At 41.2% G+C, this 20,815-nt stretch overlaps 1 protein-coding gene across 4 annotated transcripts in view; it reads right to left on the reverse strand.

Moving 5' to 3' along the window:
- The window catches only part of LOC144294031 (uncharacterized), a 75,655-nt gene that overhangs the window by 2,993 nt on the left and 51,847 nt on the right, over positions 1–20,815 (reverse strand). For all 4 annotated transcript variants that reach the window (XR_013361425.1, XR_013361427.1, XM_077865551.1 and 1 more), the window contains one exon: positions 436–641. The gene's annotated coding sequence lies outside the window, so the exon portion shown is untranslated. The remainder of the gene's footprint in view (positions 1–435; positions 642–20,815) is intronic.

Consider the following 20,815-nt stretch of genomic DNA (forward strand, 5'->3'; position numbering starts at 1 on the left):
TCGTGGCCACACCTGAGTTCAATGCAACAGGGGTATATAATCCTCCAGCAGGATGGGTACTACATATCTGCAAGAAATTGATAGTTTCCAACTATAAAGCCAAATAATAGCACAGGAAGAAATGGGCAGCCCAGAGTCAGGTGTATTTCCTTGTTCCTTGCTGCAACGGCCCTGGCCACATGTTTTCCTCACAGGGCAGATGGATGCTCACACTGTGTATTATGACCTACGTTCCAAGGTCAAGGTCCCCTGCCTGCTCATCATGGCAGAGTTACTGATACAGGAAGCCTAGAAAATTGGTTTGCTTTGGGGGGGTCTGGGGGGTTTGAGGGGTACTAAATAACTTCCTGACTTAATTGATTGATGAATAATAACTCCTAAAATTAGCTCTGCATTTCATTACATAGTGTCTGAAATGAAATCCACTTAGCTTACCTGAAATCCTGGGAAATGCAAATGATGAACAAATGTCCTTTAAGCTCCTAAAATTGTCTTCTCCAGTTGTCTTCCAGGCATTACATATGAGGGTGGGAGGGGGATTCATTTCCATTTGTATAGCCTCTCTTTCTCCACAGCTTCCAAGAGCACCCACAGGTTTACAATCTTAACCATCAGAAAGGTCTTAGTTCTTTCTTCAATCCCTTAGAAGGAGATAAAGATTGGGAACTGAAAACTATAATTACTTCCCACCCATGCTAACTCGTACCTTTTCTCTCCAAAAATGCGCCAGTAGAATTTATAAAATACAGATGGGAGAAAGCAGCCATGTGATTCATAAAGATCCGGGGCAGGAGCCAGAGGACTGTAAATACACAAATGCCTTGCAGGCGGGGAAGGGAATCCTCTAGTTCCCAGAGAGGAAAGCACTTAATCCCCAATGCGCTGGTGAGAAATCCTGGAAGATGATTCCTTCACCAAGGAAGATGAAGGTGAAGAAATCCTTTGTCTTTTATTTATTTATTTTTACTTTATTTTTATTTAGGGGAATGGGTAGGGGCAGAGGAAGAGAGAGAGACAGAATCTTAAACAGGTACCACATCCAGCGCAGAGCCCAACACAGGGCTCGATCTTGCAACCCTGAGATCATGACCTGAGCCAAAATCAAGAGTCCAACACTTAACCTACTGACCCACCCAGGCACCCCAGGAATCCTGAGTCTTTTATAGCAATTAACTATACCTGTGGACCATGTGCATTGCAGTTTATTTTCATTAGTTTACTTTCAGCCCCAAAGAGATGCGTAAATTCAAGTTCCCCAAAATTATTCCACTATAAACCACTAAATGTTAACTCCATGGGAAAACATGATTAAAAATAGAAATACTGTTATTATGGGTCTGAGGCCCTTTTGTCAAGATCCGAATGTGGGAGGTCAAATGTGCTTTCCCAAATGTAAGCCTTTTAACCCACATTACCACTTCCTCTACCACAGATTTCTAAACTCAGCAAGTATTTACCAAGAATCCGTGGGCTGAAAAATGACTTTAGTTGCAGAATGTACTTACCTACGAGGCAATGAAGTGATTGTCTCATGTCCACCTCTGAGCGGATGTTTATACAGACAACCTGGCCAAATGAGCAAGATTCCATGCAGTCTTTGATAAAGCCCTCCCATAAAATGTGAGAAAATTTACATTTTCATAAGCTTGAGCTTATTAAAAGGAAACGGGAAGAACCTTGATGAAAAAGCCAAGGGATGATGTGGAAAATTTTCTTAATGCCATGCTTAAAGTCCAGGGCAAAAATTGACACCTTCTAAGATACAAGTGCTACACTAAAAAAAAAATAAAAAATAAAAAATAAATGGCTCGTGTCTGGTCTACACACAATTGAAAGGTAAGTAGTAGAGATACAGACACAATTCCCATCTTTCATGGAGCGTATGGTATATGGGGAAAGATAGACAAATATTTGGAAATTGGATGAGGAGAGGTATATAGAACTGTGGAATACAGAAGAGAGACATTTACTTTGGGCGAGTCAGAAAAGGCTTCCTTGAGGAAGTGGCTTGGAAGCTGAGACCTAAAAGATTTGTGGAATATTAATTAGAACACATGGCAGCTCAGATTTGCTGCCCACGGAGATTCTCACTGTTGTCAGCTCCCCACTTTTTTCATCCAAGAAGCTCCCACCAGGCACTGCACATCACAGTCATCAAAGCTCAGCAGCAAACCACCCACCTGATTCCATTAGGCAGACAATGAGACAAATAAATGGGGAAACAAGTTGAGGACTCTTTCCCATCCAAAAAGATCTAAATGGAAAAATCTAAAGTTTACTTGTTTACTCGATACTAGTTTACTAGTATTACAGAAGTGAGCTACTTTGGATTCTATAGAATAGGTGGTCACAGACTCCTGTCAAGACCATGGTAACTAGACCTTCCCACAGTCAAGAATAGAGCACCACTTTTTTTTTTTTTGATAGTCTTTAAAAGATAATGAGATAGGAAACTGTAGCTTTATAAATGGAACAAGAAGGAGGATATTCTTGTCAATCGTTTGACAAATGTATTTGAAAACTTTCCTCTAAGATCAGTGCAAAAAGCAAAATAACAGCAAGTGTTACCAACAGTCGATAGCACTCTTAGATTTAAAGATAAAATGTACATTGCTCTTCTATAATGCTTTTCATGCTTCAGTCAGAACGATAGTATTTGATCCCAAGTTTCTCATAAGCAAGCAACAACCTCAGCACTTGGGTGACTCAGGGGCTGAGCATCTGCTTTTGGCTTAGGGTGTGATCCCAGAGTCCTGGAATGGAGTCCCACATCGGGATCCCCACAGGGAGCCTGCTTCTCCCTCTGCCTATGTCTCTGCCTCTCTCTGTGTGTCTCTCATGAATAAATAAAATCTTTAAAAATAAATAAATAAAAATAAAAATAAATGAGCCACAACCTAGTTTAACCAGCTATAATCCAATTGGCAACCAGATGCAAGTAGTTTGATCCAACTGACAAGGCTGGATATGGAAGACTCTAAGGAAATTGATTACAAGTAGGACAATTGCATGAGGATTAATAATTTGTCTTCTGAAGATGTTCAGTCATTACAGATAAAAATGTTCTTTGATATAATTCTCATAATTAGGATGCCTGTTTCTTCTGGGGGTTATTTGTACTACATGTGGTGTCTTCCTCATTAGCCATGCAAAAAAAGAGGTTGAAATAGATCAAAAAAGGCCAACAGCAACCCAAACTCCATGCCCAAAGTGTATGGTCCTACAATCAAGTGTAGTGTTGGTTTGACAAGGACCTCTGGTTCTGGCTGCCTTTTCTTTTACCTATAATAGGTGTTGCTTGTCCCATCCCTTCTGCCAAAGCCAATTAACCCAAGTTCTCCTTACAAACCTTGAAGGCATTTTATTAATCAAAACCACCTGTACTGAGACACGTTTCTTATTCATCCAAGAAGAGAAAGACTCAGGAGCTCTGGTTATAGAAAGCACTCACTCAGCTCCCAGAGATTCTTTTGTTAGGGAAAAAGAGGCCACGTGGGGTGCATCATTCCTGGGGCTCTGTGCTGTGTGTTAACAGGCAGAAAGACTTCAGAGGAGATTGTTTCTGGCCTTTCTTTGAAATAAATGTAACTATAGCCTCAAGTTTGGGGATTGTACAATCTGGAAATGAACTCCTGGGTAATTTCACACGTTGTGAAATATTTGTTGGGTGGGAATAAAAGTCTATGAATTATGCCTTATTCCTCTCAGGGAGAAATCTCTTGAGAAAATTATAGCAAAGCAATGGGATTCTTTATTTTGTTTTCTGTTTGGAAATAAAAAACCAACTATTCTGACAGTACCATTGTGTATTCTGTTTTTGTTTTTTTTTTTTTTTTTTTGTCCTGAGGAAGCTGAATTTTGCCTTATTTGTAATGTGACTTGAACGAAAATTATGTATTTCCACTATCCATACGATACAGGGATGATTACAGTGTTCTCTCTAGGGCTAATAGTCATTAAATGAATCATTATACTTTATTTCCTCCAAATATTCATGATGCATTTTTTATAATGCATTTTTAAAATTGATTTCTCAATTATGAATCTGTTGGATCAAGTAAAATACAATGAGTTTTCAACATGTAAGTCAGTTTCCAGCCTTCTGCAATTTGTTGGGTTCAGTCATTTCTTCCAAAGAATATTCTCACAAATCCATTGGATGACCTGTTGCCTTCCTTTCCTGACCTCCCCTCACCCACCAACACCAGGAAAAAAATGTCCCCAAAAAGCCAACTTTAAAATATAAATATTAGCTGATAGACTGTCAACTTTCCAAATGTCAGTGGGAGAAATAAAAGGCTACAGACTGATTATTGGTAGAAGCAGGGACTTACAAAATGACCCCAATCTATCTAAAGGATCATCTTTTGTCTGCCTTGTCCCAGACTTATTTGCAGTGATTCCAGCTCAGATTCCATTTGGGATATTTAAAAGTCTTTGCCATTTGTGTAATTCTCTTCTTCAACTTGCCTGCGGTCCTTCTTTTCCTCTCTTCCACTCTCAATCTCCCCATTCTCTAGAGGTTTTAGCTTCTGAGAGGAATATGACTGAACTACTCAGAAGCTTTTTCATGGCTCTAAAAAGAAAAACTTTTAAATTTTCACAAAAGGAGATTTCTTTTATGACACCTTTGAATTTTTTTAAGTTCACCATTACGTTCATAATTACCTACATTTTCTAAGTAGTTGGGATTTTCTTTTCCGTAAGGATTCATAAATATCTCAAATGTTCCTACTGTTTTATTAATCACTTTCACATGGGCGGTTTTACACTTGGCATTAAAGATTTCCCTAAGAAAATATACAAGAACTATCATTCTTCCTACTCATTGATCTTCCCAAAGATCTCTCAGTTTAAAGTCTCCCAGATAAGAGCTCTTTATCTGATTTTTCCTTCAAAACATAAGGAGGTTATCTCCAGGAAAAGGAAATGGAGAACAGGGTAGTAGTCAAACCTACTTTTTACTTAGGCTGGTTTTCTCTCCATTAGGGAAAACTTCATGACTTAAGACAATACAGATGTACTCTTTCATAACCAGAGGTCTGGTTTGGATCCACTGATATCTCTACTCAGGGTTCCAGGAGGCTGGAATCAAGGTGTCAGCCGGCCTCATCCCTCCCTGAAACTATGGGAAAGAATCTTAAGTTTCAGCTCATTTAGGTTGTTGGCTAAATTCGGATTGCTGGTGGTTGTCAGCCAGAAGCCAGTCATGGAGCCTCTAGGCCGCCACATTCCAGATTGTCTTCTCCCGGCAGACCTGGTCTGGTCATGCACCCAGTGAGAATCTCTGGGCCTTCCTCTTTTCCAGCAGCTCTCCAACTAGAGCCTAAGAAAATTTGACCAGATTAGGCCCACCTTGATAGTCCAGGAAAATCTCCCTATCATAAAGTTCACAACCTAAATTACATCTGAAAGTCCCTTTCACCATATAACATGTTCATAGGACCCAAATATTAGGGCATGGACATCTTTCTGAGGGCACATTATTGACCTATTACATGACTGTTGTTTTGGGTTTGTTTTTTTTTACATTTTGAATTTGTGCCATGTATATGTATTATGTATTCCAAAAAAATTATTTAAAATAATAGAAATGGACATATGGAACAACAATATGGCAACATTTGTATTTGTTGAGTGCCTGCCAAGTGACAGACTCTATAATATACACATTACCTAATGTTATCATTACAACATTATCATCTAGACTTTACAAATGAGGAAACCAAGGCCCAGAGGGCTTAAACATTTGCCCAAGGTCACACAGCTAGTGTGCAGCAGAGTGTTGCTCACTCAGAGGTGCTGGCACTACCAGAGCCTACCTCTAACCATTATGCAACACACCTGCCGAGCGACAGCTTTGGGAAGCACTGCTCTAGTTTCCCTTAATCTCTCCCACTTACACAGATTTCTCTAGGGGAGTAAATACTGGAGGAAACAACTCTAAGTGCACTATGTTTCCTGAGAGCTCAGGGAAAGCTTTCTGGTTTTATAGATCAGCATCCCTGGATAAGCCATTTCCCTCCTGCCCATCCCCAGGTGTTAGAGAGCTGAAGGCCACCACCAGCACTAGTGAGCCAGGCGAAGCAAAGGCTAGTAAGAGGGAGGCACTGGGTGCAATTTTTAGAGGTGGCAGGCTACAAATCGCCTCCCGTACTCTACCGGCTTCCAAGTACCAGATGTATATATTATCCCAAAGGCCACTGAGTAGCTGCCTGATGATCCTCTGAGGCTCTCTGCTCCATCCCATCTCTGGGGGGAGAGATGGGAGGCTCCACATTACCTAAGACACAGAGAATCCCTAGTCTACATGAGCCCTAAGTAGCAGAGGGTCAGAGGGCAGCGAACAGAGCCCCACACACACTCCCCCTCCTACAAATACTTCAGGCCCTCTATCTGCTATGTGTGAAATTAAGTTCTACTTTTCCAATCATACACATATTACATGTTCACTGAAGAAAAATTACAAATCATACAGATGAGTAAAGAGAAGAAATCAAGTTAACATATCTCTCCACCCACAAAAAGCCACTGTAATATTTTGGTGTATATACTTCCAGATGTTTGAATAAGTGTATACATGTTTGTGTTATGAGAGAAAAGAGAGAAGAGGCAAAGAGAATAAATTGATTTCACCTTTTAAAAAGTAGAATCAAAAAAATAATTAATTAATTAATTAATCAATAAAAAGTAGAACCATCCCACATATAGTTCAACATTCTTTGATTTACATTAGTTATTTTCATGAAAATTTTTTTCATGTCAGAAGACAAACTTCTACCGTGAAACTCTTCTATAGTTCAGAGGAGGCTTTTGAAAATATTTTTAAATGAGTAGCATATATTCACTGAAGAAAAATTAGAAAATATAGGAAAGGCAAATAAAAATGTAATTCCACCATGTGGAGACCACTACTGTTAGCATTTCCACCTTCATTGTTACTAAATGCATACTCTTCTGGTTCTCCCAAATTGAACACTGTGCCAAGATTTTGCTAGACAGGATTTCGCTAGACATGTTTTTGCTAGACAGACAGCAGCAGCAAACGTAAGAGAAGCTAAATCTTCACTCACAGCTTTGGTTATCTCTTAAAGACTGTTCTAGAAGAAATGCTAGATCAGAGGACATGTAGGTTTTTAAGGTCATTGATCAATATCACTAAATCGCTCTCTGGGAGAGGTTGCAGGGTATAGGAGTAACTTTTTCCAGGCCTCGTCATCAATTTTGAATAGAATAATTTTTTTAAATTCTTTCAGCCTGTCATTTAAAACACTGTGAAATAAATAAATAAATAAATAAATAAATAAATAAATAAATAAATAAATAAGACATTTTCAACTTTTTACAAAGCTGTTTGGGGTTTTGGTTTGAGAGCACAAGCTCTAATAGCCTTTCTGGAATACTGTTTAATCAGATCATCACCCACTAAAAGGGGCAGATATGTTTTTAAGTAAGAAAAGTCACGAAAGACACATTTTCAGGGGAAAAAAACTGTGAAATCATAAAAATAAAAATTCAGGTAAAGAAAGAAATGGGATACTACTTTGTCATTTTTTCTGGAAGGAAATAGAGTTATCTTTGCTTTGATTTTGTTTTCCTTGGCAACCAGTCCCAGGGAATCCATTTATAACTTTAAGATTTTGGTGTCAAATACCAATTTAAGATTACCCTGACTAGGTTCTGACATCCCTTTGGTGAACACCTTAGTGCAAAGAAACGGGAACACAGGAACATCCCGTCCTCTCCCCTCTTGCTCGGCTCGTCAAAAGACAAAGTGCCTGCTCAGAAGGTTCATCTTTAAGAAACCCTTCTGGCTTTTGTGGATCTGCTCTTGGTCAGAGAACATATAATCAACCACATGGAACTCAGTCCAGCAAAGACATTGGCCCATTTCCAGCAATTATCTGAGAAATTCTATTTCAGCCAGTTTTAATCAACTTGCAAATCCCAATCACCCCCAGCAGTGAGTAATCACAGTCAGGTCTTATAGAAGCAGTGATTGTGTTTGTGACCCCAGAAGACCTCTCTCCATGAGCTAGCACTTGGAAATCCCTGGGGTCTCATTGTCTCCCATTAAAATTTCACCATTTCCCGCTAAGATATCTAAATAAAGAAGAAAATGATGCCCAGGTGCTGGAAGGGCTGCTAACTTATGGCCACCTGCTGCTGTCTGTGTCGGCTGGGCCAGAGCTTGTGGAAGCGAATAATTACCCAGGAAGTAGATGTGTATTCCACTCCTTAGTGTCATCGGATGCCTGGCTTGACCAGAGATTTTCTCCCAGCAGCTCCAGCAATGATAGTTCTGAACCAGCCATCTGAGAGTTATTGATTCTTGGTGAATTTGGCCTTGGTACCAACAGCTATTTGGAGGCAACATTTACCCAGAGGTCCTAGTTTAACCCTAGCAGTGAAGCTTTTATGGCACTGGCAAAAGTTGCCACCCCATTCAGCCAAAATCCCAATGGTGATGCTTTGTCTACCCAGCAGAGGTCCAGGCTGTGTATTACAGCAAGTGGAATAGACCAGCTCTCAACTGTGTCATGCAGAGCTCCTTCATTCTGAATGAACACCCACATGTTAAAACTGTATACCAAGTAAAGAATTGTTTTTCACTATGAGATGAATCTAGAAAAAAAAAGTCACAAAACTTAGCACTTTATATTATGAGTAAAAAATCCCAAAAAACAAAAAACCTATTTCTGCTTTTAAGTGTTAAAGTAGAAGGAAGAGGACAGAGATAGCCAAAATTTGCCTTTAGAAAATAAGATCTTCCTCCCCACATTGCCAGAGCAGTTTTTCTAAAACATTTTTTTGAAAATTAATTCTCTCTATATAAAAACAGTAAATGAATTCTGACCAATTTCCATTTTTAAAAAAATAGATAATTTTTATGCTCTAATTTAACCTCACAAAAAGACCACAAGCATTTCTTCAACTGGGTCAGATATTAGGAAGTTAGTTGTACCAACACTACTGTCAAGCACACCTGCCAACAATTTAGCATCTCCCTGCTTCATGCTTCTCTGAACAGCAGGAAATGTTCAGCATTGTCACAAAGCTACCTTCCTGTGCTTTGCTACGCAAGCATCTTCTACCTGCATTATTTTCCAGGGCTTATTTCCTATCTTGCAAAAAAGAAACTGCACTACCTGTTTCTCTAGCTACAAAGATTCCTCCCATAATTTGCTATTATTATATGAAGTCCTGATTCCCCTTAGTTGATTAGACTTAACTTTATGCCTGAGATACCTGTATGGTGTTTTTGCTTGGGTTGTGTGGTCTGTTATACACTGAGAAATAATACTAGGCAAGCTGTACTACTACATGCTCTGATGTGATGATGCCATGCACTGACACTGGCCAGGTGTGCTCTGAGGAGTAACTGACCCTTTCCGTACTCTGCAGAAAGCCAGAGGAACCTGGAAATTCATGCCACCATCTCTGTACCATGAGCTGGTCCTTATCCAATAACCAAGAATATGTAAATCTAAGGTCAAGATAACACTGAGACATAATTCAGATTTCCCCAATGGCATCAGGCTAGAGATAACTCTCTGTAGGATTTTGCTTCCTTTCACCTCTATTGGGTTTCTTTCTGCTTCCATTAACTGTTGCTTATACCCAACCTCAGTTATCCATTGGTATACCACAACCCCAAATTGTTTTTTATTGTTGTATTAAAAAAAAAAAAAACTTCAGTGATCTATTGCTACATAACAAACTAGCCCGAAGTTCAAAAACAGTGATCATTTTATTTGCTCATGATTCTCCTGGTCAGGATTCCGATAAAGCATAGTGGGGATGTTTGGGGACCTCTACTGGGATGGCTCAAATAACTGCGGGTCTGGCCAGGATGATGTGATTGGCATCATATGTCACTGTCAGCTGGGTTCCTCAGTTCCCCCCTGTGTGATCTCCCCATGTCACTAGCTTAGATTTCCTCATAGCTCAGTGGTCTCAGGGTGGCTAAGTTTCTTACATGACTGGCCACCCTTAGGGACAAGAAGTTGCTAGGTCTCTTAAAAGATAAGCCTGGAATTGGGCTCAGCACTGCTCCTGTCACATCTATTGGTCAAGGCAGGTTAGAAGGCCAGCTCTGATAGGGGAGAAGTAGATCTCATCTTGGTGAGTTGAGTAGCATGTGCAACCAAGGAGGGAAAGAATGGAAAGCAGCCAACCCTGGAGACCAGCTACCACACTGCCCTCCCCTTCTGGCTTACTCCCTTTCAGGTTTCTTCCCAGAGCACTTTCTAATTGAAACCCTTATATACAAATAGACCCTCAGATCACCATCTGCCCATGAGGAACCTGACCCTAAGACAGAGGTTATTCCAATCCCAGCTTCTAGTCACTTCTGCCAAGGTTTGTTACTAGCACAGGCCCCGCTCAAGTCTCTAGCCTGACATGTGCCAAACCCCAAGGGATTGCAAATTGGGCTGCTCGTTATAAACACGTGGGAGTAAAAAAAAAAAATTCAGGTCCTACCTTCCTCAGAGATTCTGAATTAATTGCACTGAAATGAGACCTACGCATGGGTATTTTTGGTTTGGATTTTTGTGTTTTCTTTTTTTTAAAATTTCTGCCAATAATTCTAATGTGCAACACAGGTTGGGAACTACTGTTCTAAGTAGTTCAAGCTTTGTGTATGAAAACTTGTGTGTGGTGGGAGGGGGGCGGGAAGGAGGATTAAAATGCCACAAGGTGTCCTGTGAAGAGGGAAGAAATAACCCTTGACCAAATCACCTCTTGCCCTGAGAACAAAATCTTATCACTGTCATCAAATAATGTAGGTTGCAAATCCGGTTTCCAAATCTAGTTGTTCTAATTTCAAGTCTCAGAGTGGAGTGGCTTCTTGTACATGTCTTGGCTGAATAAAACATATAATATATATATATATATATACACATATACATACATACACTCTCCTAGTATAAGAAACCAACTCCAGTTACCACCTACCCTTCACCTTTCGGCATATGGCATGGCAAATGTGATCCCCAAATCTCTCTGGTGCTAACTTTCTCTTCATGAAAGACAAAAAGCAATCTTGGTTTTATCAGGGCTTGAGTTGGAAAAAAAAAAAAAAAACACATCTTCCACTGCTATTTATTAAGCTTCCAGGGTGAAATCTGCCCATTCAAGGTCCATCGTCTAGAAGGTTATTTCAGAGCATGGAGAGCCAGCAGACACTTTTCCTGGCTAATTCCACAATAAATAGGACAGAATTTCCCCTTTTTCTTCTTGTTGAATCTGTTCATCTTTAAATGATACAGAGGAGGCAGTGTTCTTTCTGTCATTACACTTTCTTGTTAAACTGTATCCTTATTCTTGATTCTCAGTTTGGTTCCCATAATCATTGGCTCTTCTTCTATAGAATTTTATTTTTTAATTAGCAAGACAGAGATCAATGTCATACAAAATATGTGCTAATGCAGAACTAGAGTCTGTTCTCCCATGCACGGATGCCAAGTGAGAAGATAACCTGCAAACACAGTTCGAGGGAAATTTGATCTCATCCCAGAAATAACAGCCTTCTCCTTTCACGGGAAGCAGCAATCTTGAAATATTGCATTTCCACATGGCAAGTCCCCTCCCCCTAGGAACTTTAACATCTATGAAATGAGAATACGTCTTATAATTGTCATGGTTTCGCCGGCTTTTTTTTTTCCCCTCATAGTGATACATAAAACAATGGTGCACCTTAAAACTGATAATGCCTTCATTTAGATGAAACGTGGCAATCCACATCAGCTTGGCCAGAGAGAGGACCGCATAGGTCTGAAGTTAAATGCAAGTAGGTAAAAGCCAAGAGAAAAACTGAATTTCCTCTTTGATGGAGCCCCTTTTAGACTCTTTCAGGAGCAAACAGCTATACTCAAAGCTTGGATTGCTACTTGCAGGTCACTACACACACACACACACACACACACACATATATGCAATTTCAGGCATATTGAATGTATTTAGAATGAGCTCTGAAAGAGAATATATTGAAGGCTGAGCGTCATGGTAATAAATATTGCAATTACCCAGTTGGCATTTGGTTGGGTTCCTATGACACACTTTTCTGTTTCACAAAAACCACCCTTGGGTTTTCTAAGACAGAAGTGCAATAAGTCTTAAAGTTTATTGAGAATAATCTTCATTATTTGTTAAACATATTAATCCCAGGGCTTTGCCCCAAACCTTTGATTCAGAAACTCTGAGGGTGGCGGGTTGGAGAGGATTAGCAAGCTCTAGGGGTGTTTCAGATGCATATGATTAGCAAGCTCTAGGGGTGTTTCAGATGCATATGATTAGCAAGCTCTAGGGGTGTTTCAGATGCATACCATCACTGAATGACACTGCACTGGTGGGCATAGCATGCACACCAGCACATTGGTGGTGAGATTTCCTATGCCTGGCATCTGTTAAAGACTGATCCCCAAGTGTCCAGAGTCACCGGGCCGCGTGTTCACACTGATCAGTGAGCATATCTCAAGCTCCGTTCTCATCTCACACCAGCTCTGTCCTTCCCGTGGTCTGCTAGTTTTCTGCCTTCCATGTGACCTTCTCGTGTGCCAGAACCTGGGGCAACTGTGGCTACTACTCTAAAAGTGCTTTTCAAGGAAAAGGAATGGAGGGAGTCCTAAACTGGTTTACTTAAAATAGCGAAGAGTCAAGGAAAGTTGAGTTGATTAACTTTGATTTATTTGCAAGTAATTTGCAGTTTCAACGGCCACATGGAAGCTGCCTTTTTCGCTAAATGTGGAATCGTAACCCAGCTCAACACTCAGCACTTGCTCTCTGCCTCCTTCTCATTTAACATAAATTATGGATAGTGGAAATGGTCGGCTGAGCAATGGTCTCAGAAGATGTCCAGGCCTCCAAAATGTCTAGGGACCTCATCCCTGGAACGGTGAGAGACTTTGCAAGTATGACAGAGTTAAGGTTCTTGAAATGGGGAGTAGCCTGGATTATCCAGTTGAGCCCAGAGTAATCACAGGATCATTATAAGAGGGATAAAGGTGGTTCAGGGTTAGAGAGAAAGAGAAAAGATAGAAGTAGAGGTTAGAGAGGCAGAAAGAGAGAAGTGCTATGCCATTGGCTTTGAACCTGAAAAAATAAAAGGGGCTGGAGACAAGAACTGCAAGCGGCTTCTAGGAGCTAGAAAAGGCAAGGAAATGGATGTTCCCCCAAAGCCTCTAAAAGGAATGCATGCCTGCTGACATTTTGTTTTTAGACCAGTGCACCCATCCAGAACTGTAAGATAATACGTTTGTGTTGTTTTAAGCCACTAAGGTTATGATAGTTTGTGATTTCTATTGCAGCAATAGAAAATTAATACAGTGGGGTTTGTAATTATCCACCTTATTTCTGAACATAAAATTCTCTTAATAGGGACCTCTGGAAGACCCAAGGAAGCATGCTTTCTTTCCTTGCATGGAGCCAGAGAGCCATGGCACTGATTTTTTCTGTTTCTCAAAAGCAGATGAAATTAACAGACTGTGACTCTGATTCTTAAACAACAAATGCCGAGGTCTCTGGGCCTGTTCCAAGAGATGGGCTGCATTTTGCAACCAAACAGGAGAACTCACAAAGTCGGCAAGTCTCCTATTCAAGCCCACTTGTGTTTGAAAGCATGCTTGCTTGCTCCTCCTGGGATGTGTGTAGGCTTTTGTTTGTTTGTTTTTAAAGATTTTATTTATTTATTCATGAGAGACACACAGAGAGTGGCAGAGACACAGGCAGAGGGAGATACAGGCTCCCTGTGGGGAGCCTGATGAGGACTCTATCTCAGGACCCCAGAATCACGACCTGAGATGAAAGCAGACACTCAACCACTGAGCCACCCAGGTGCCCCTGTGTGTAGGCTTTCATTAGAGTTGAAAGGAAAGCTTGTCCACCAGTGTCCCAAAAAAAGATAAAAGAAAGTGTGCCCCTTTAACTTCTGTCCTCCATAAGACCATGAAAGGGGCCAAATGTTCCCCTGTCTAGACATCTTCCAGGTGTTCTTAAAGGGATACTTTCCAGACTGCAGGCAGTGCCACTTGCTGTCCCATTCATTCTATCTCTTGCCCTCTGCCTGCTTCCTGACCCCTCATCCCAAGAAGGTCATCCTCCACCAATTCTGAAACGTTGGGACTTCAATGCTTTTTGCCATCAGGAGGAGGATAGAAACTTTGGGGTGGGGTGCTGCATGGAGTCTCTTGTCCCTCAGCCCTACACTCCTCTTCCACAGCCTCTTTTCTGCTGCCAGGGCAGAGAGCCTGCAAACCACACTTCCCAGGCTTGCTTCTCACCCAGCTTCCTGTTGGATATCACCAATGGGAGGCATTGGCAGGAGTCTAGAAGGCGACAGGAAGCAAGAAGCCCTTTTTCTGAGGACCTGATTGTGTTTTTGAGGAGGCAGCAGTAGCCATGGGCAAGTGAAAGCTTCTGCGTTTCTGCCAATTCTGACAACAACACATTGTGCACTCTAAGCAATGTTTTGTTTGGTTGCTTGGTTGGTTTCTTTTTTTTTTTTTTTTTTTTTTTTGCTCTTTGCTCTTTCAGATCTAGAGGGGTAGCCACTTCCTGCAGTCACTGATCTTTGGGAAACCTTGCCTTGCCACATTTTCTTCTCTGGCTCTTTTAACACCTTTATAACCAACTATCTATTTGAAAATCTACAGTTAGTTTCTGCTTTCCTGATTAGATGCAAACTGATAACTGATAACACTTGAATCTTTAAGTTTTCATAGTAAGGGCCAGCAAGTAAGTGAAATCCTTTATCTACCTTCAGTATCTGGGGGTTTCAGGGACCCTATTTCATTGGGATCAAAAGAATCAAAGTAGTATCCTGCCCAGAAAGGGGAGGCAGCTTGAATTTGACAACACATGTCAAACCAGTTTGGAAGCAGTGTTCTTTCTTAGATTCTCGTGTTCTTCAGTTCTCTGGATATAGTCCCTGATTGAGGCTTCAAGCATTAGTGACTTCTTAGGGGAGTGCTACCAAGAGAAATCTCTAAAACAGTCAACAAGGAGCATAACCCTAAGCAATGGTGAGATTACCCTTCAAAGGGTAAAGTCTCAGAGGATCTCTCAAACCTAATCCTCAAAGGAGCTCTGGAGAGTAAGTTATGCCTCAGCTTTTGTGACCAGTGTATCCATTAGTCCTCTTCTAAGGGGTGTCCTAAGGGGCCAGAAACTCCCAGAAATTTTGACTGGCTCTAGAAGCCTGAGAATAGGCCACTGAAGAAGAGTTTCAGGTGTAAGCCTTTGGAAACAAAAATAAACTGATATACTCTAGTGATTTGGTATGATAAATCACTGTGGTCAGAATTTTCCCTCCAAAAACACTTTTATATGTTGCTGGTGAGACTACATATTTGGTACCACCTCTCTGAGGACAATTTGGAAATTCTTTTAACATTTTCAATGCTTATACCCAGTGATATGCTGTTAAGTGTTTGATGAATTTGAATGGTCCTTGTCTCAGGTCCCTGGGAAGGAGACCCTAAATTCTCTGGGGTTTTGGAGTACCTGACACCAGCCCAACCACCTGACCTCTGATGAAGGTACAGGGCTGGAGACTGAGTTTAAACACATGACCAATGATTCAATCGATTGTGCCTATGTAATGAAATCTCAATGACAACTCTGGATACCTGAGGCTCCATGAGCTTCCTGGTTGGTGAATATGTTGGTGTGCTAGAAGGGCAATGTGTCCTGAAGCCAGAGAGAGAAGACACCAAAACTCCATGTTCAAGCCCCCACCAGACCACATCAATAGATTTATTTGACTGGTCCTGATCTTTATCCTTCATAATAAAGCTGTAATGACCGGTGTAGTGCTTTCCTAAGTTTTAGGGGTCATCCTGCAAAATTATTAAACCTAAAAGAGTTGTGGGGGACCCAAAATTTATAGCCAGTTTATCAGAAGAGTGAGTAGCCTGGGAACCCCCAGATTTGCATCTGGCATCTGAATTGAGGGCAGTCTTGCTGGACCCTGGACCCTTAAACTGGAGTCTACACTAACTGGGTAGTGTTAGAACTGAATTATAGTATCACAGTGTTTAACAACCAGCTGTCCAGAAGGAAAGGGAAAAGTCCTAATTTGTAGTGTTTGCAGATTCCAAGACATAAGTAATCTCACTATGGTCAATTTCAAGTTACCAACATGGCTTCTTTGATCATGAAGTTGAAAGAGAGGTGCCCAATCTGCTCCTCATGAGCCTGTGCAAATTGACTCAAGGACTCTGTTATTTATACCTTTTGGACCAAGTAATTCCACATCTTAAAATCAGACACATACGCTGGCATATTTTCCTCTTCCCAAATACGTACAAGACGTTTATTGCAGCATTGTTTGTATTCATAAAAGATTAAAAACAAGCTGCAGGCCTACCAATAAGCTTTAACAAATCATAGTGCATGAATAAAATGAAATGCTATATGAGCTTTAGAAATGATGAAGCAAATCTTTACTTATGTGGCATAATCTGCAAGATGTATCATGAAACGAAAAGAAAGTCATAGAACAGTCTACAGTTTGCTGCTATTTGGTATCACATGAAGGAGGGATATATATTAGCCTGTTTATAAGTATAGGCTTTCTTGGGAAGGAATACACGCACACACATACACACATACACATATACACATATACACACACAAACAGTAGAAGAGGTAGCTTTTGGAAAGGTAAGGTAGGAGATTTGAGTAAGAAAGGCAGTAGTTTTTACATTTACCTTTTTGTACTTTGCATTTTTCATGGTATCTAAAGAATTAAGGCAAGGACAATGATAAAGAGAAAGTAGGGCAATAGGAATGAACGACCAAATGAATAAATGAATGAACCCTCTGAACAAAATGACCTTAACATTTTCACCATAGTCAATGCACTTCTTGCCAATCTCTGCACACAGCTCTGATCTAAAGTCAGCTTCAGTGAGAAGGTGACAGGCTTCAAAGAGAATCTACAGGGCACCTCTCCTAACAACGGAGTCAAGCCCTGAACTGCATAGAGGAGCCAGGTAAGCACCACCAATGTATGAATGAAGTTATCCAGGTGTGGGTAAACAGAAGGGCTCCTGCCACAAATAGAGGGAATCCATGACTCAGCCACAGCTGCCACTGACCTACAGAAATATGGGTTCAGTGTTGCAGATCCTTGATTTTTTTAAAAGAAAAATCAGAAATCCAAAATAGTGTGTGAAATTTCTTTACCTGCTTATGCAACTAATATGAATCTTTCAACAACATAATGTGGACCAAAGAAAATCATTCTAATTATAATTTTCAAGAGGATGGCTATGTTTCACCTAACAAAATAAAGGAAGCTACTTTAGGCTGAGCTTTGATGGGTAACAAATATCTGGGTTTGGCATTCTAAGGAAAGGGATTTTTTCATTCCCCCCACCCCAAGTCCAAGACAAATAACTGTAATGATGGCACTTATACAATCAGTGTCTTAGTCTATATAGGCTGTTATAATAAAATACCACAGACTGGGTAGCTTATCAACAACAGAAATTCATTTCTTACAGTCTGGAGGCTGGGGACTGTCAGATCAAGGCACGCACCGTCACATTCTCTGGTGAGGGCCCTTTCCTGGTTCACCGCCAGCACCTTCTCTCTGTGCCCTCGCACAGTGGCAGTGGCTGGGGAACTCTCTGGGGCCTCTCTCATAAAGGTGCTAACCACCCTCTGGGGGGCTCCACCCTCATGACCTAAGCACCTCCCCTAATACTACCTCTCCTAATACTACCATCTTTGGAGGTTAGGATTTCAACATCTGAATTTGAAGGAACACAAATGTTCAGACCATAGCAGTCCATTAAACCTGAAACCTGGGGCGGGGCAAGATGGCAGAGGAGTAGGGTCCCCAAGTCACCTGTCCCTACCAACTTACCTAGAGAACTTTCAAATCATCCTGAAAACCTACAAATTCAACCTGAGACTTAAAGAGAGAACAGCTGGAATGCTGCAGAGAGAAGAGTTTTCGCTTCTAACAAGGTAGGAAGGTGGGGGAAATAAAAAAGAATCCAGTGGGCGAGGGTCCCCTAGAGGAGCCGGGCTAAGGCCAGGTGGTGAAAGCCTCGGGACAGGAAAGCCACCCCCCCCTTCCCAGAAGCAGTAACTTTACCAATCTTCCCCGACGGAAAGGCGCTCACAGAGAACTCGGGCAGGATCCCAGGAGGGCAGTGGAGACCCCAGGTTCCCGGGGTCACTAACAGAGGGGGTGCACTCCAGGGGAGAGCGGGCCACACCCTGCAGGCCGAGCTCCACAGGCCCTGGAGCCCAGGATCCTGCGGTCCCCCCGGGACAGGTGGAAGCAGGGAGGACACAGGATGGCGAGGACTCTCCTGCGAGGGGCACCTCCAAGCTGTGCAGATCAGCACTCCCTGCCCAAGGAACATCCAGGCCTGTGTGGACTGAGAGACTGCAGTAGTTACTGCGGGAGCTGACTCCAAGGCTGGGGAGCTGGCACCAGTGTTGTACCTACTGGTGTCACCCTGTGCCTGGGACGGAGCAGGGCCGTCAGGGAACAGGGGCCTCACAGGATAAACAGCTCCCATTGAGCCATGCACCTGGTAGGAGGCAGGGCAGTGCCCCCAGGTGCACACACCTGAGAATCAGCACAGCAGGCTCCTCCCCCAGAACACCAGCTGGAAGGACAGGAGAAGAGCAAGTTCTTGGGAGCAGCACTGGAAAGCTCCAGGGAAAGCCGAGGGATTTACAGTATTTAGAACCAGAGGATACCCCTCCTTGTTTTTTATTTTGTTTTGTTTTGTTTTGTTTTTCTTCTTCCTTTTTCCAGTACAACTCGTTTTTAGCCACTCTGCACTGAGCAAAATGACTAGAAAGAAGAACTCACCACAAAAGAAAGAATCAGAAACAGTACTCTCTGCCAGAGTTACAGAATTTGGATTACAATTTGATTTCAGAAAGCCAATTCAAACACACAATTATCAAGCTACTGGTGGCTCTGGAAAAAAGCATAAAGGATTCAAGAGACTTCATGACTGCAGAATTTAGATCTAATCAGGCCAAAATTAAAAATCAATTAAATGAGATGCAATCCAAACTGGAGGTCCTAATGACGAAGGTTAATGAGATAGAAGAAAGAGTGAGTGACATAGAAGACAAGTTGATGGCAAGGAAGGAAGCTGAGGAAAAAAGAGAAAAACAATTAAAAGACCATGAGGAAAGGTTAAGGGAAATAAATGACAGCCTCAGAAGGAAAAATCTACATTTAATTGGGGTTCCAGAGGGTGCCGAAAGGGACAGAGGACCAGAAAATGTATTTGAACAAATCATAGCTAAGAACTTCCCTAATTCAGGGAGGGAAACAGGCATTCAGATCCAGGAGATAGAGAGGTTCCCCCCTAAAATCAATAAAAACTGTTTAACACCTTGACATTTAATAATGAAATTTTCAAATTCCAAAGATAAAGAGAAAATCCTTAAAGCAGCAAGAGACAAAAGATCCCTAACTTCTATGGGGAGAAATATTAGATTAACATCAGACCTCTCCACAGAGACCTGGCAGGCCAGAAAAGGCTGGCAGGAAAGCAGGGACCTAAATGAGAAGAACATGCAGCCAAAAAAAAAAAAATAAGAACATGCAGCCAAGAATACTCTATCTAGCAAGGCTCTCATTCAGAATGAGAGAGATAAAGAGCTTCCAGGATAGGCAGAAACTGAAAGAATATATGACCACAAAACTGGCTCTGCAAGAAATATTAAGGGGGACTCTGTAAAAGAAAGAGGATGCCCAAAGAAATAATCCACAAAAACAGAGACTGAATAGGTATTATGATGACACTAAATTCATATCTTTCAATAGTAACTCTGAACGTGAATGGGCTTAATGATCCCATCAAAAGGCGCAGGGTTTCAGACTGGATAAAAAAAGCAAGACCCATCTATTTGCTGTCTACAAGAGACTCATTTTAGATCTAAGGACACCTACAACCTGAAAATGAAAGGTTGGAAAACCATTTATCATTCAAATGGTCCTCAAAAGAAAGCAAGGGTAGCAATCCTCATATCAGATAAAGTTTATCCCAAAGATTGTAGTAAGAGATGAAGAGGGACATTATATCATACTTAAAGGATCTATCCAACAAGAGGACCTAACAATCACGAATATTTATGCCCCTAATGTGGGAGCTGCCAAGTATATCAATCAATAACCAAAGTAAAGACATACTTAGATAATAATACACTAATACTGACTGGGAGACTTCAACACGGCACTTTCTGTAAATGACAGATTTTCTAAGCACAACATCTCCAAAGAAACAAGAGCTTTAAATGATACACTGGACCAGATGGATTCCACAGATATTTACAGAACTTTACATCCAAATGCAACTGAATACACATTCTTTTCAAGAGCACATGGAACTTTCTCCAGAATAGACCACATACTGGGTCACAAATCGGGTCTTAACCAGTACCAAAAATTGGGATTGTCCCCTGCATATTTTCAGACCATAATGCTTTGAAACTTGAACTCAATCACAAGAAGAAATTTGGAAGAAATTCAAACACATGGAGGTTAAAGCGCGTCTTGCTAAAAGATGAAAGGTTCAACCAGGAAATTAGAGAAGAATTAAAAAGATTCATGGAAACTAATGAGAATGAAGATACAACTGTTCAAAATCTTTGGGATACAGCAAAAGCAGTCCTGAGAGGGAAATACATTGCAATTCAAGCATCCCTCAAAAAATTGGAAAAACCTCAAATACACAAGCTAACCTCACACCTAAAGGAACTGGAGAAAGAACAGCAAATAAAACCTACACCAAGCAGAAGAATCTGAGAGTTAATAAAGATTCGAGCA

This window comes from Canis aureus, chromosome 22 (genome assembly GCF_053574225.1).
Source record: "Canis aureus isolate CA01 chromosome 22, VMU_Caureus_v.1.0, whole genome shotgun sequence".
Classification (NCBI taxonomy): Eukaryota; Metazoa; Chordata; class Mammalia; order Carnivora; family Canidae; genus Canis; species Canis aureus.